Genomic DNA, 13,173 nt, shown 5'->3' on the forward strand with positions numbered 1-13,173 from the left:
TCCACACATTCCTAAGTCCCGGTGGAACCAACTGATAGGAAATGTGAGCCCTCCATCTAGGTGGGCTTCACATCCAGCCAATACCAAACTTCACATCCAGCCAATACCATGTTTCACACAATGTGTTTGGTTCTGGATGTGGAGCCCACCCATACAGAGGGTAAACTGTGTGTATTTTTAGAATCCAGGTGTAAGTGGACCCTCAAAGTTCAGACCCATGTTGTTCAAGGGCCACCTGTGTTCCATACAGAGAAACAAATGTTGGAAGCAAATGTTCGCTGCTGCCAAGTGAAAATAGCACTGAGGCAAAAGTTTTCTCAGCAAAGCAATTTACTTCTATAGAAGGGTACATCTCACAGATGGAGCAATGGTGAGAGCACACCGGACAAGGGAGGGGTAGGGGGTCTTACTCCTAATGCAGCTAGTCCCTATTGCTGTGTCTTTCCCCTATTGACTGGGGTTGGATGGCACAGTCTAAGCTAATTCTGATTAGCTATTTTAAAGAGAGCGAGGGTGTAAGCCGGAATGGCAAGGTTAGTAGTTTTGGCAGGAGGGATGGTTGCAGAGCAGGTGACTAAGGATGACTAAGAACAAAGCAGGTGACTAGGAACAGAGCAGGTGACTAAGAACAGAGCAGGTGATAGAGGCTAGGAGGGGGGTGCTTACTGAAACTAGGGGCAAGGAGACATAAAGAACGAGGAAGTTAAACTTTAAAATGGAGAACAAAGAACGGGGAGCTGAACATACTGACACATTGGTTCTTTGGAGAGGAACTCAGAACTCATTGTGCTTAACAATTTTCTCCCTCTTGAATTTTAAAGGAAGTTAACAGGATTAAGTCTTTGAAGAGGAATTTATATATTCTTCACAAAAATAAGAATTACAGTGAACTTCTCATCAGAAACCATAGAAGCCAAAAGAAAATGGACTGACCTTCTTTAAAGTGAAAACGAAACAAAACAAGACAAAACTCTCTAGCAACCCAAAATTCTATACTCAGTGAAAATATCCTTCACAATACCAAAGAGGTAAAATCCTTTCCCAGACAAATGAAAACTGAAGGAATGCATTGCCAGCAGACCAGCTCTATAAGAAATCTTAAAGAATGTTCTCCAGGTAGAAGGAATACGATATCAGAGTGAAACTTGGATCTGCACAAAGAAATGAAGCACACTGGAAATGGAATAAAAGAAGATAAGACGGAATCAATTTTTAAAAATTTTTAGTTTCTCTAAAAGATAAAGCAAAAACAGTAGCAACATATTGTAGGTTTATAACATATATAAAAGTAGACTGTATGACAACAGTAGCAGAAAAAACAAGAGGGAGATATTAGAAGGACCTGTTGTAAGATCCTTACACTACACACAAAGCAGTATAATATTATTTGCAGTTGAATTTCAGTTAATCGTAGATGCATATTATGATTATTAGGTCAAACACTAAAATTTATTGAAAAGATGTTTTTATACATTATAAATATGATATACATGTATAAGATAATGGAGATGATAAAATGGAATCATAAAAAATGATCAATAACACTCCCCCTCAAAAGGCAGAAAAAGTGAAGAAAAGATGCAGAGAACAGATGGAACAAATAGAGAACGGATGGAACAAATAGAAAACAGTGATCAATATGGTAGATGTTAATGCAGCTATAGCAATAATCACAGTAAATGTGGATGGTCACTCTAAACACATCAGTTAAAAGTCAGAGATTGTCAGATCAGCTTTAAAAATGGACCAAACTGTAAGCGATCTACAATAGATCTTTTTTAAAAATGTAAAGACAGAGAAGTTAAAAGTAAAAGGACAGAGAAAGCTATGTAACACACACCAAAAGAAAACTGGAGTATCTATTTTAATATTAGATGAAGTAGACTCCCAGGCAAGGAATATTAGCAGCCATAAGGAGGACATTATATAGTGATAAAGGGGTCAATTCTCCAAAGAGATATAATAGTTTTAAATGTGCGAGCATGTAAAAATAGAGCTTCAAAATACTTGAGACAAAAACTGTTAGAACAGAAATAAAAGACAAATTCATAATTATAGATCAAGACTTCAATATTCTTCTCTCAGTAAGTTGATAAAACAGGCCATAAAAATCAGTAAAAATACAGAAAATGTAAACAACACTACCAAACAACTAGACTTAATGGCATTTGTAGAACATTCTATTCAATAGCAGTAAAATGCACTTTCTTTTCAGTTACACATGGAACGTTTATTAAGAGACACCACATTTTGGGCCATAAAATAAACCTCAACAAATTTCATGCAAAGTGTATAATCAGACCATGACAAAATTAAACTGTAAATCAGTAGCAGAAAGATTTCTGGGAAATCCCAAAATATAAACTACACACTTCTACATAACCCATGGATCAAAGAGGACTAAAGGGAAATTTTAAAACAGTTTGCACCCAACTGAATGAAAACAAAAATACAGCATATCAAAATGTGCAGGGCAGGGCACAGTGGCTCATGCCTATAATCCCTTGGCCTTTGGGAGGCCAAGGCAGGAGGATCACTTGACATCAGCCTGGGCAACATAGACAGATCACATCTCTACAACAAATTTTAAAAATTAGCTGGGCATGGTGGAGCAGCTTATAGTCCTACTGACTCATGAGGCTGAGGCAGGAGGATCGTTTGAGCTGAGGAGTTCAAGGCTGCAGTGAACTATGATCTTGTTGCTGCACTCCAGTGTGGATGACAGAGCGACATCCTGTCACCCCCAAAAAAAAAAAAAAGTGAAGAAGCTACCAAAGCAGTGCTTGGCAGAATAGTAAACAATTCAGTGGGGCCATTTAGGGCTTGGGGGAAGGTTTGACTACAGAGGAACAGGATGAGAGATGACTTGATGTTGGAGGATACATGACCCTGTGCATTTGTCAAAACCCATAGAAAGGTATGCCACAAAGAGTGAGTTTCACTGTATGCAAAGGAAAAAAAATCAGTTGAATGTCAGGGGAACCCAGGTTGGAATGCAGACTGTGGCAAATGAATCTAACTGTATTATATTGAAGGGAATGGAGAAGAAAGAGTTCTCCTCAGTAGCTTTGGGAAACTATACTGATTGGCTAAAGACCAAAATAAGTGCATAAAGGCTGCACTTTAGTTCAGTGGTCCCCAACCTTTTTGGCACCAGGAACTGGTTTCTTGGAAGACTGTTTCCACAGATGGAGAGTGGGGGGCGGGGGTGATGATGATGGTTTTGGGATGAAACTGTTCCACCTTAGATCATCAGGCATTAGTTAAGAATCTTTTTTTTTTTTTTTTTTTTTTTAGACAGAGTCTCGCTCTGTTGGCCAGTCTGGAGTGCAGTGGCACCATCTGGGCTCACTGCAAGCTCCACCTCCCAGGCTCAAGCAATTCTCTTGCCCCAGCCCCTCGAGTAGCTGGGATTACAGGCGCCTGCCACCACACCTGGCTAATTTTCATATTTTTAGTAGACACAGGGTTTCACCATGTTGGCCAGGCTGGTCTCAAACTCCTGACTTCAGGTAATCTGCCTGCCTTGGCCTCCCAAAGTGCTGGAATTACAGACATGATCCACCGCGCCTGGCCTAGTTAGAGTCTTATGAGGAGCGCACAACCTAGATCACTCACATGTGCAGTTCACTAAAGTGTTCGCATGCCTATGAGAATCTAATGCCGCTGCTGATCTGGCAGGAGGCCGAACTCAGGTGATAATGTGAGCAATGGGCAGAGGCTGTAAATACAGATGAAGCTTCACTCACTGCCGACCACTCACCTCCTGCTGTGCTGCCTGGGTTCGTAACAGTCTTCAGCAGCCTGGAGGCTGGGGACCCCTGCTTTAGTGGGTAAATTTGTTTCTCACACAATATGGGTTAGCAATTCTGAAACTACATTACGTTATAATGTTCAACATATTAGGATTGAACAAATAAGGAACCATCATGAGAGCCAGCTTTCTCACTGTCAGAGTTCAGAACAGGTCAATGGAATCCTACAATATAGAGCTTTCTGTCTTCTTTCACTTAGCCTTACTGTTGCATGAATCAATAGTCTGTTCCTTTTTGTTGCCGAATGGTATTCCACTGTGTGGATGCAATGCAGTTTATCAACTCACCTGCTGAAGGACATCTGAGTCATTTCTAGTTTGGGTGATAAAGCTGCTAGAAACATTTCCCTCATGAACATACATGGAATTTGGTTTCCATGTGTTGTCAGTATGGTCCTTCCACCCCATCCCCCAAACCGGAACAGTTTCTTGGCCTTTCCTTGTCTTTCTTGTTCTCAACTCTCTTAGACAGCACAGGCTTTACCTTGTCACATGGATCCATCTGGTGTTTCCTCATGATCAAACTTGGGTCTTGTTTTCTCAGCAGTAGTGCCCTGGGAATGGAGCTGTGCCATTCTCACAGCTGCACATCGGGGGACTAATTTTGTTTTCTGCCACATTTTTCTACCATAACATTATCATTTCCCCTTCTATAATTCAGAAGGTTTTTCCAAACATATATCCCAAGATTGCATTGATACCAGTTCTTCATCAAACTTCCTTTACTTACCAGCCTTAGCCTCTATTGAAAACTTCTGCCTGAATCAGCCGCAACTCTGATGGTGCCAAATGATGATTTTTTGGGTGGTTTTTTTTGTTTGTTTGTTTGTTTGTTTGTTTTTGAGACAGGATCTCACTCTGTCACCCAGGCTGGGGTGCAGTAGCATGATAATAGCTCACTGCAACCTCCACCTCCTGGACTCAGGTGATCCTCCCACCTCAGCCTCCCAAATAGCTGGGATCACAGGCACGTGCCACTACACCCAGCTAATTTTTATAGAGACGGGGTCTTGCTGTGTTACCCAGGCTGGCCTCGAACTTCATACTCAAGTGATCCACCCACTTCGGCCTCCCAAAGTGTTGGGATTACAGGTGTGAGCCATGGCGCCCTGCCAAATGGCAATTTTCTGCTTCCATTATCCCTTCTACAATTAAGAGTTGACATTCTACTATAAGGAAGAGGTTCCTCTCTCTCTTTCTCTCTCTCTTTTTCTCTCTCTCTCATCAGTATGACTCATAGGTTTCAATTTTATTCAAGAGTTTGTAACTTATTATTATTATTTTTTTTTTTTGAGACGGAGTCTCACTCTGTCTCCCGGGCTGGAGTGCAGTGGCAGGATCTCAGCTCCCTGCAAGCTCCGCCTCCCGGGTTTACGCCATTCTCCTGCCTCAGCCTCCGGAGTAGCTGGGACTACAGGCACCCGCCACCTCGCCCGGCTAGTTTTTTGTATTTTTTAGTAGAGACGGGGTTTCACCGGGTTAGCCAGGATGGTCTCGATCTCCTGACCTCGTGATCCGCCCGTCTCGGCCTCCCAAAGTGCTGGGATTACAGGCTTGAGCCACCGCGCCCGGCCTAAGAGTTTGTAACTTATTACTGTCATTATCTGCTTTGACATTCAAACAGTCCCAAATGTGGCTTGCGGGAGCACCTCCAGGCTGTCTTCTGCATTCTTTTCACTTGTCCGCCATCATTCTTTGAGCACTTCCTTCCTTTCTGGCAAACAAGAGGCTCCACTCTTATCTTGTACTTTTCCCGCCTCAATCTTGGAATCAGCCATTTCTCCAAGAAATCCCGGTTCTTTAGAGTGGAAGATGGTATTTGGAAACCAATCTACACACTTAGTGTGCTTCTTCTTACTGTTGTGTCACTGCTTCTAGGCCCTCTCAATGGACAGATTTAGAAAAACACACACACACAGCCATATATTCACAGACATTTTTATACACTTATGCACCTATAACTATATATCTCCATCTCTTTCTCTCTCTCTCTCTCTCTATTTATTTATGTATTTTAAACTGAGTTCATTCTGATATCTCCAATTTCAGTCTACCACCTCAGGGTTCTTTCTAGCCTTCCCAAGCTTACCATGCTTACAAGGACCTTCTCCCACAGTGAGAAACCTGGCTACCATTATCTTCAATGTGTTTACTTATTTGCTCAGGTACCCAGTCTCCCAGCCACACTGGCTGACTCCCTCATCCGCCACCGTCCCTACTGAGCAAGCCCTCTGTCTTTGAGAAGCTCTCTGATCTGCCTCATCCTTCATCCCTGGGCATACTGCGATCCCAGAGCCTGGTGGGCTCACCTCTGTCTCCTACCCTGCTTGCTGCCACACAGCAGGCAGTAAGGCAGCTCCTCGCGGGACTCTGGGAAATGCAAAGGGCTACGACGGAGTTGGAAGGCTGCAGGTTGTATTATTGACCTTCACTTTTCCATAGGCTGAAGGTCCTGGGGTGATGAGGACTCAGGGGCCTGTCTATAGCCTTTGTCAGAGGACATGGGGTATCCTCTCCCCTAAAAGTTTTCTTTTTTAACCATTTTATTGAGGTATGATTGAGATGTAAAAAGCTGTATATATTTAATGTATACAACTTGATGAATGTGGGGATAAATGTACACCTGTGAAGCCAACCCTACTACCATCAAGGCCATAGACATACCCATCACCTCCTGAATTTTCCTCCTGCCCTATTATTATTATTATTATTATTATTATTATCATTATTATTATTATTGTGTGTGTGTGTGTGTGTAGAACATTGAATAGAAGATCTACCCTCTTGGGAAATTTTAACTATATAGTACAGCATTGTTAGTGGTAGGCATGATGCCTCATAGTAAATCTCTAGAACTCATTCATCTATCCTACAACTGAAACTTTGTACTCTTTGAACATCATCTCCTCATCTTCACCTCTCCACCCAGCCCCTGGCAACCACTGTTCTACACTCTGCTTTTATAAGTTTGACTAATTTATTTTCTTTGAGACAGGGTCTCTCTCTGTCGCCCAGGCTGGAGTACAGTGTGGCACGATCATGGCTCACTGTAGCCTCAGTCTCCTGGCTTCAAGTAATCCTCCCGCCTCAGCCTGGGAACACAAGCCCTGCTAATTTTTATTATTGTTATATTTTATTTTTAGAGATGGGGGTCTCACTATGTTGCCCAGGCTAGTCTTGAACTCCTGGGTTCAAATGATCCTCCCGCCTTGGCCTCCCAAAGTACTGGGATTACAGATGTGAGCCACCCTGCCTGGCCAACTATTTTTGATTTCATGTATAAGTGACATCACACGGTATTTGTCTTTTCGTGTCTGGTTTATTTCACCAGGTCCGTGCATGCTGTTGCCTATGGCAGGATTTCCTTTCTTCCTTTTTCTTCCTTCCTTCCTTCCTTCCTTTCTCGCTTTTTCTTCCTTTTTCTTCCTTCCTTCCTTTTCTTCCTTCCTTCCCTCCTTCCTTCCTCCTTTCTTTCTCTCTCTCTTTCTCCTTCCTTCCTTTCTCTCCTTTTCTTTTCTTTTCTTTCCCTCTTTCCAGGATCTCTGTGGCGTAGGCGGGAGTGCGATGGTATGATCATGTCATGGCTCGCTGCAGCCTTGCTCTCCCAGGCTCAAGCGATCCTTTTGCCTCAACCTGTCAGGTAGCTGGGGCCACAGGCGCATGCCACTGCACCTGGCCAATTTTATTTATTTATTTATTTATTTATTTATTTATTTATTTATTTATTTATTTATTTATTTATTTAATTTTTAGTAGAGATGAGGTCTTACTACGTTGCCCAGGCTGATCTCAAACTCCTGGGCTCGAACAGTTCTCCCACCTTGGCCTCCGAACGTGTTGGGATTACAGGTGTGAGCCATTGCACCGGGCCCATTTCTTTCTTTTTTAAGGCTGAATTGTCTCCTGAAAAATTTTAAACAGCCATCTTTTCTATTTGCAGGTGTATCCTATTCTCATGAGGTAATCCTTCCATCAAATCAGCCTGAAGAACTGAACAGTGGTGAACCCAGCTGGGCTTTTCTGTCTCTAATGAGACAGTGCTGTGACTGACAGGGGATTTCTGAAGGTTTTTCTTGAATTGTTTTCTTCTACTCTTGAAGGGTTTTCTTGAATTGTTTTCCTGAGCTGATTACTGACTCCCTCAGACCGCTCTTCTCCAATTTGGGGAGGATGAGGGAGTAATTTGTGAGAACACAGACAATTTTATTAATTAGCATTCTTTCTCTATTATCAGGCTAGCTCCAAATTTTACATCTTTTCTACCCTTTGGCCACCCGACTTAATCTCTTTCTTTGTTAGGTTATTGATAGTTAATCTTTTGTTTTTTAAATAAACTATATACTTAATGTGTATGGCAAGGGTAGTCATTCTGTGACATAGCTTCTTCGCACGGGTTGCTAATTGTCCATCAATATCCTGCATCCTTAAATAATAAATAATTCTCCAGTTCTAGGTGGGCTCATGGCCACCCAGTGAAAAGCTACATTTCCCAGCTTCCCTTGTATCTGGGTGTGGCCCTGTGTCTGAATTCCGACCAATGGGATGTGAGCAAAAGTGATTATGCCATTTTCAGGTCATAGCCTTAAAAGGAATGAGTGTAAACTCCCGTTTTTTTTCCCCCTTCTCACTGGCCAGGATGCAGACATTGCAGGAGCTGGAGCAGCCAACTTAGGACCCAGAGCTCAAAGCCACATGTTGAGAAGGGCAGAGACACTATATCCACTCTGGACTGCTGACCTTTGAACTATTATGTAAGAGAAAATCAAAATTCTATTTTAAGTCACAATAGTTTGGGGTATTTCATTACCTGGACTACATCTTAAGTAGTACAGCTTCATGCCACTACCTTCACCCAGAAGCCTGTACCTCCCCTTCATTTGCACATACTTATGTTTTCTTTCTTTTTTTTTTTAATTATACTTTAAGTTCTAGGGTACATGTGCACAACGTGCAGGTTTGTTACATATGTATACATGAGCCAGGTTGGTGTGCTGTACCCATTAACTCGTCATTTACATTAGGTATATCTCCAAATGTTTTCTTATTTCATGTTTTATGTTCATGTTTTTACAAAGTAAAATGTTTAGTGGTCCAACTAATTTTTTTCAAAGAACCAGCTTATGGATTTATTTTGGTGTGCTTAGTGTTTTGAGATTATTTTTGCTATATTTGAATGAATTTTAAGCCATTTATAGAATCATGAGGTCACATACTTTTCTTCTCAACATTCTTTCTCCATTTTTTTCATTGTCCTATGCCATCTAAAATTGCTGGAAAGAGGTCTGAGGCCAGTCTCCTTTTATCCCCTGGGTAGACTGTCTGCTTCTTCTTTCTGGAAGTTTGAAGTATAATTTGTTTGTTTGTTTGTTTGTTTGTTTGTTTTTAATATGGGGTTTTCCAGTGGAAACCAGAAAACCTGCTAGAGAAATTCTCTTTTTTTTTTTTTTTTTTGAGACAGAGTCTCGTCACTCAAGCTGGAGTGCAATGGCGTGATCTCGGCTCACTGCAACCTCCACCTCCCGGGTTCAAGCGATTCTCCTGCCTCAGCCTCCCGAGTAGCTGGGATTACAGGTGTGCGCCACCATGCCCAGCTAATTTTTAGTATCTTTAGTAGAGACGGGGTTTCACCATGTTGGCCAGGCTGGTCTCGAACTTCTAACCTCATGATCCTCCCGCCTCCATTTCCCGGGGTCAAGCAATTCTCCTGCCTCAATCTCCTGAGTAGCTGGGACTACAGGTGCCTGCCACCACACCTGGCTAATTTTTGTATTGTTTGTAGAGACAGGGTTTTGTCATGTTGGCCAGGCTGGTCTCAAACCGGTCTCAAGTGATCTGCCCGCCTCAGTCTCCCAAAGCGCTGGGATTACAGGTGTGAGCCACCATAACCAGCCCTGCTAGACAAATTGTAAAAGAGCGGTAACACTTAGCTAATGCATTCTTTATCCCTAAGATTTAGGAACTTCATAAGAGCCAGTGGCTTCTTTGCTCACTTTACCTGCAGTATAGTAAATTCAGTTCTTTTACTAAATCAGGACTTTTGTTTGTTTCAGAAATGACTGTTTCTTTTTATGTTTTTTATTACTTTTTTGAATTTCACTTATTCCCTAGGACTCAATCTGCATGTTGGATCAACATAACTATTTTCTATGTCTCTCATTTCTCCCCAGTCAGTTCATCTCTCTCCCTAGCTTTATTGTGTCATATTCTCAAACCTGTCATCCATGTCGCTGACTCAGTTTTCTGTCATGCCAGCTCTACTTCTTATGGCTTCTAATATGACTTTCAGATCTTCAGTGAGTTTTTCTTGTTTCTCTTTTTCTTTTCTTTTTTTAATTTTATTTATTTATTTATATTTTTTGAGACGGAGTTTTGGTCTTGTTGCCCAGGCTGGAGCGCAATGGCATGATCTTGGCTCACCGCAACCTCTGCCTCCCGGGTTCAAGTGATTCTCCTGCCTCAGCCTCCCAAGTAGCTGGGATTACACCCATGTGCCACCACTCCCAGCTAATTTTGTATTTTTAGTAGAGACGGGGTTTCTCCATGTTGGTCAGGCTGGTCTCGAACTCCCAACCTCAGGTGATCCACCCACCTCAGCCTCCCAAAGTGCTGGGTTTACAGGCATGAGCCACCGCACCCAGCCTGGTTTTTCTTGTTTCTTCGCTTACCTCTTTTGGTCTTAATTTCATCTTATTTTGGTATCTCTACATTTTTGTTCAGAGGGTCCACATTATATTTAATTTCCTTAAGAGTACAGAGAAGAGTCCTGTCAAATATTTTCTTCTACTTCCTGGGGTCATTATTCTTTTGATATGCAGTTGTCATGTGTACTTTCCTCCTGGCATGCTTTGGGAGAGAAGAGTAGCATCTTACAGAGATCCTGTGATAGAGCTTTACTAAGAAATAGTGACTATTTTAATTTTTTAAAAAACTGTTTACCTTGAATCCAGTAACCCTTTAGATAGAGCTTCTATTTCACAGGAAATGAGTAGCTAGAAAATCAAGCTAAACATCACCCCATGGAAGCAACCAGACAAACCTAGAAGGTAGGATGTGGTGTGGGACAACTCACTCAACTGCTCTCACTAATAAGTGTCCTAAAAAGGGGAATATACTAAATTAAATAAGCTAAGGGAACATGCTTGGTCCTGGATTGGGTACTGATTTGGATAAGCCAGCTGTAGTAATAATTTTGGTTAATTGGAAAAAGTATAATGTGGCCTGAAAATTAGGGAAGATGAAAATATAGGGAAAAACAAAGGCAGAGAGTGTCAACTAAATGAATCAGGTTGTTAAAAAGAGTGTCAACTAAATGAACCAGGTTATTAAAAAGTTATAAAACAATATTTAAAGTATGATCTCATTTTGGTTTTACACACACACACACACACACACACACACAGTTATAGTGATGTTCTCCAGGAGGCAGGACTATGCTGAATTTTATTAAAAACTTGCTGTATTGCTGGCCATGGTGGCTCACGCCTGCAATCCCAGCACTTTGGGAGGATAATGTGCATGGATTTCTTGAGGTCAGGAGTTCAAGACCAGCCTGACCAACATGGTGAAACCCCGTCTCTACTAAAAATACAAAAATTAGCCAGGCGTGTTGGCGGGTGCCTGCAATCCCAGCTACTCTGGAGGTTGAGGCAGGAGAATCACTTGAACCTGGGAGGCGGAGGTTGCAATGAGCCAAGATCACGCCATTGCACTCCAGTCTGGATGACAGAGCAAGACTCCATCTCAAAACAACAACAACAGAAACCTTGCTGTATTTTCCAATATTCTACAAAGCTTTGCACTGCTTATGTAATAATAAAGTGTTTTAAATAGTGACATAGATTTAAATGGGACAGACTTACCACAAAGATAATGAAACTTAAAGCTTCAGGGCCTCTAATTCATATGGGCCTTATGAGGCCCTAGGAGAACCTCTAGCAATTTTGTATCATACTTTCGTGGGTGTTTTAATTTTATTTGTTAAGTTCTAGCATCTTTTCACTGTGGTGAAATATACACAACATAAAATGTACCATTTTAACCATTTTAGGTATGCAGTTCAGTGGTATGAAGTACATTCTCACCATCCATCTCCAAAACTTTTTCATCTTCCGTAACTGAAACTCTGCACCCATTAAACAATAACTCCCTATGACTTCCTCCATCCAGTCTTTTTATTTTTAAGAGTTTCCAAAATTGTATAAACTCTTACCTTCACAAAACCTGGGTCAAGCCCCAGCTGACAACTGAATGTCCTAGTAATTCCTGTGCAAGCTATGAAATGATACCTTGCACTGCCAAAGTGGCTTTGGCCTCAAATCAAAGGACAGTCAGCACGGTTGAGGCTGTCACCAAAGTTTACATCACTCAATGTGCAAACAGCAGTGATTGTGGCAGCATCAATATTACTGAATACACAAGGAGGAAAAAGCAATGTTTTCTCAAGTTATTGGAACCCACATTTATATAACTTTCCCCAGAAGCTACAAGTTTGTATTTTCTACAGTTTAATTTCCTGTAAATTAACTCTATTTTCTTCATTGCTTAAAGTTATTGGTAAATAATTTTATATCTCCTTTTCCAGAAGGTAGTCACATGGCCTTACCTAGCTGCAAGAGAAGCCAGGAAATGTAATCTTTCTTACAGGAGACCTGTGCCCAACTAATGATCAAGTATTCTATTACTAAAAAATCAGAATGGGCCGGGCATGGTGGCTGAGGCCTGTAATCCCAGCATTTTGGGAGGCCAAGGCAGGTGGATTACTTCAGGCCAGGAGTTTGAGACCAGCCTTTAGTAGAGATGGCGAAACCCCATCTCTACTAAATATACAAAAATTAGCCAGGCATAGTGGTGCACGTTTGTAGTCCCAGCTACTCGGGAGGCTAAGGCAGAAGAATTGCTTGAACTTGGGAGGTGGACATTGCGGTGAGTCAAGATTGTGCCACTGCACTCCAGCCTGGGCCACAGAGTGAGACCTTGTCGAAAGAAAGACAGAAAGAGAGAAAGAGAGAAAGAAACAGAATGGGTGTTGGGACAGACAACTAAGTATCTGTCACATGGTTTCTAAAAAGATTCAATATGCTTGTTTTTGAGGTTTGGTGGGGGAAGTAGGAAGGGGTGCATATCTTTTTGTTTGTTTGTTTGTTTTTGTTTTTGTTTAAATAGAGACAGGGTCTCATTCTGTTGTGCAGGCTGGAGTGCAGTGGCAAGATCACAGCTCACTGTAGCCTTGAACTCCTGTCCTAGAGTGATCCTCCCAGGAGCCTAGGCTTCCCAAAGCACTAGAATTACAGGTGTGAGCCACCTTAAAGCACCATTTACACAACTGCTTAGCATCTTGTTTAGAGCTAAAAAATCATTTG

At 41.8% G+C, this 13,173-nt stretch overlaps 2 pseudogenes; both read right to left on the reverse strand.

The window, feature by feature from the left end:
• Positions 1-9,202: 9,202 nt before the first annotated feature.
• On the reverse strand, positions 9,203-9,246 carry LOC111550257 (annotated as a pseudogene).
• Positions 9,247-9,671: 425 nt separating this feature from the next.
• Positions 9,672-9,739, reverse strand: LOC111550256 (annotated as a pseudogene).
• Positions 9,740-13,173: the final 3,434 nt, after the last annotated feature.

The sequence above is a fragment of the Piliocolobus tephrosceles genome, chromosome 8 (assembly GCF_002776525.5).
Source record: "Piliocolobus tephrosceles isolate RC106 chromosome 8, ASM277652v3, whole genome shotgun sequence".
Taxonomy (NCBI): Eukaryota; Metazoa; Chordata; class Mammalia; order Primates; family Cercopithecidae; genus Piliocolobus; species Piliocolobus tephrosceles.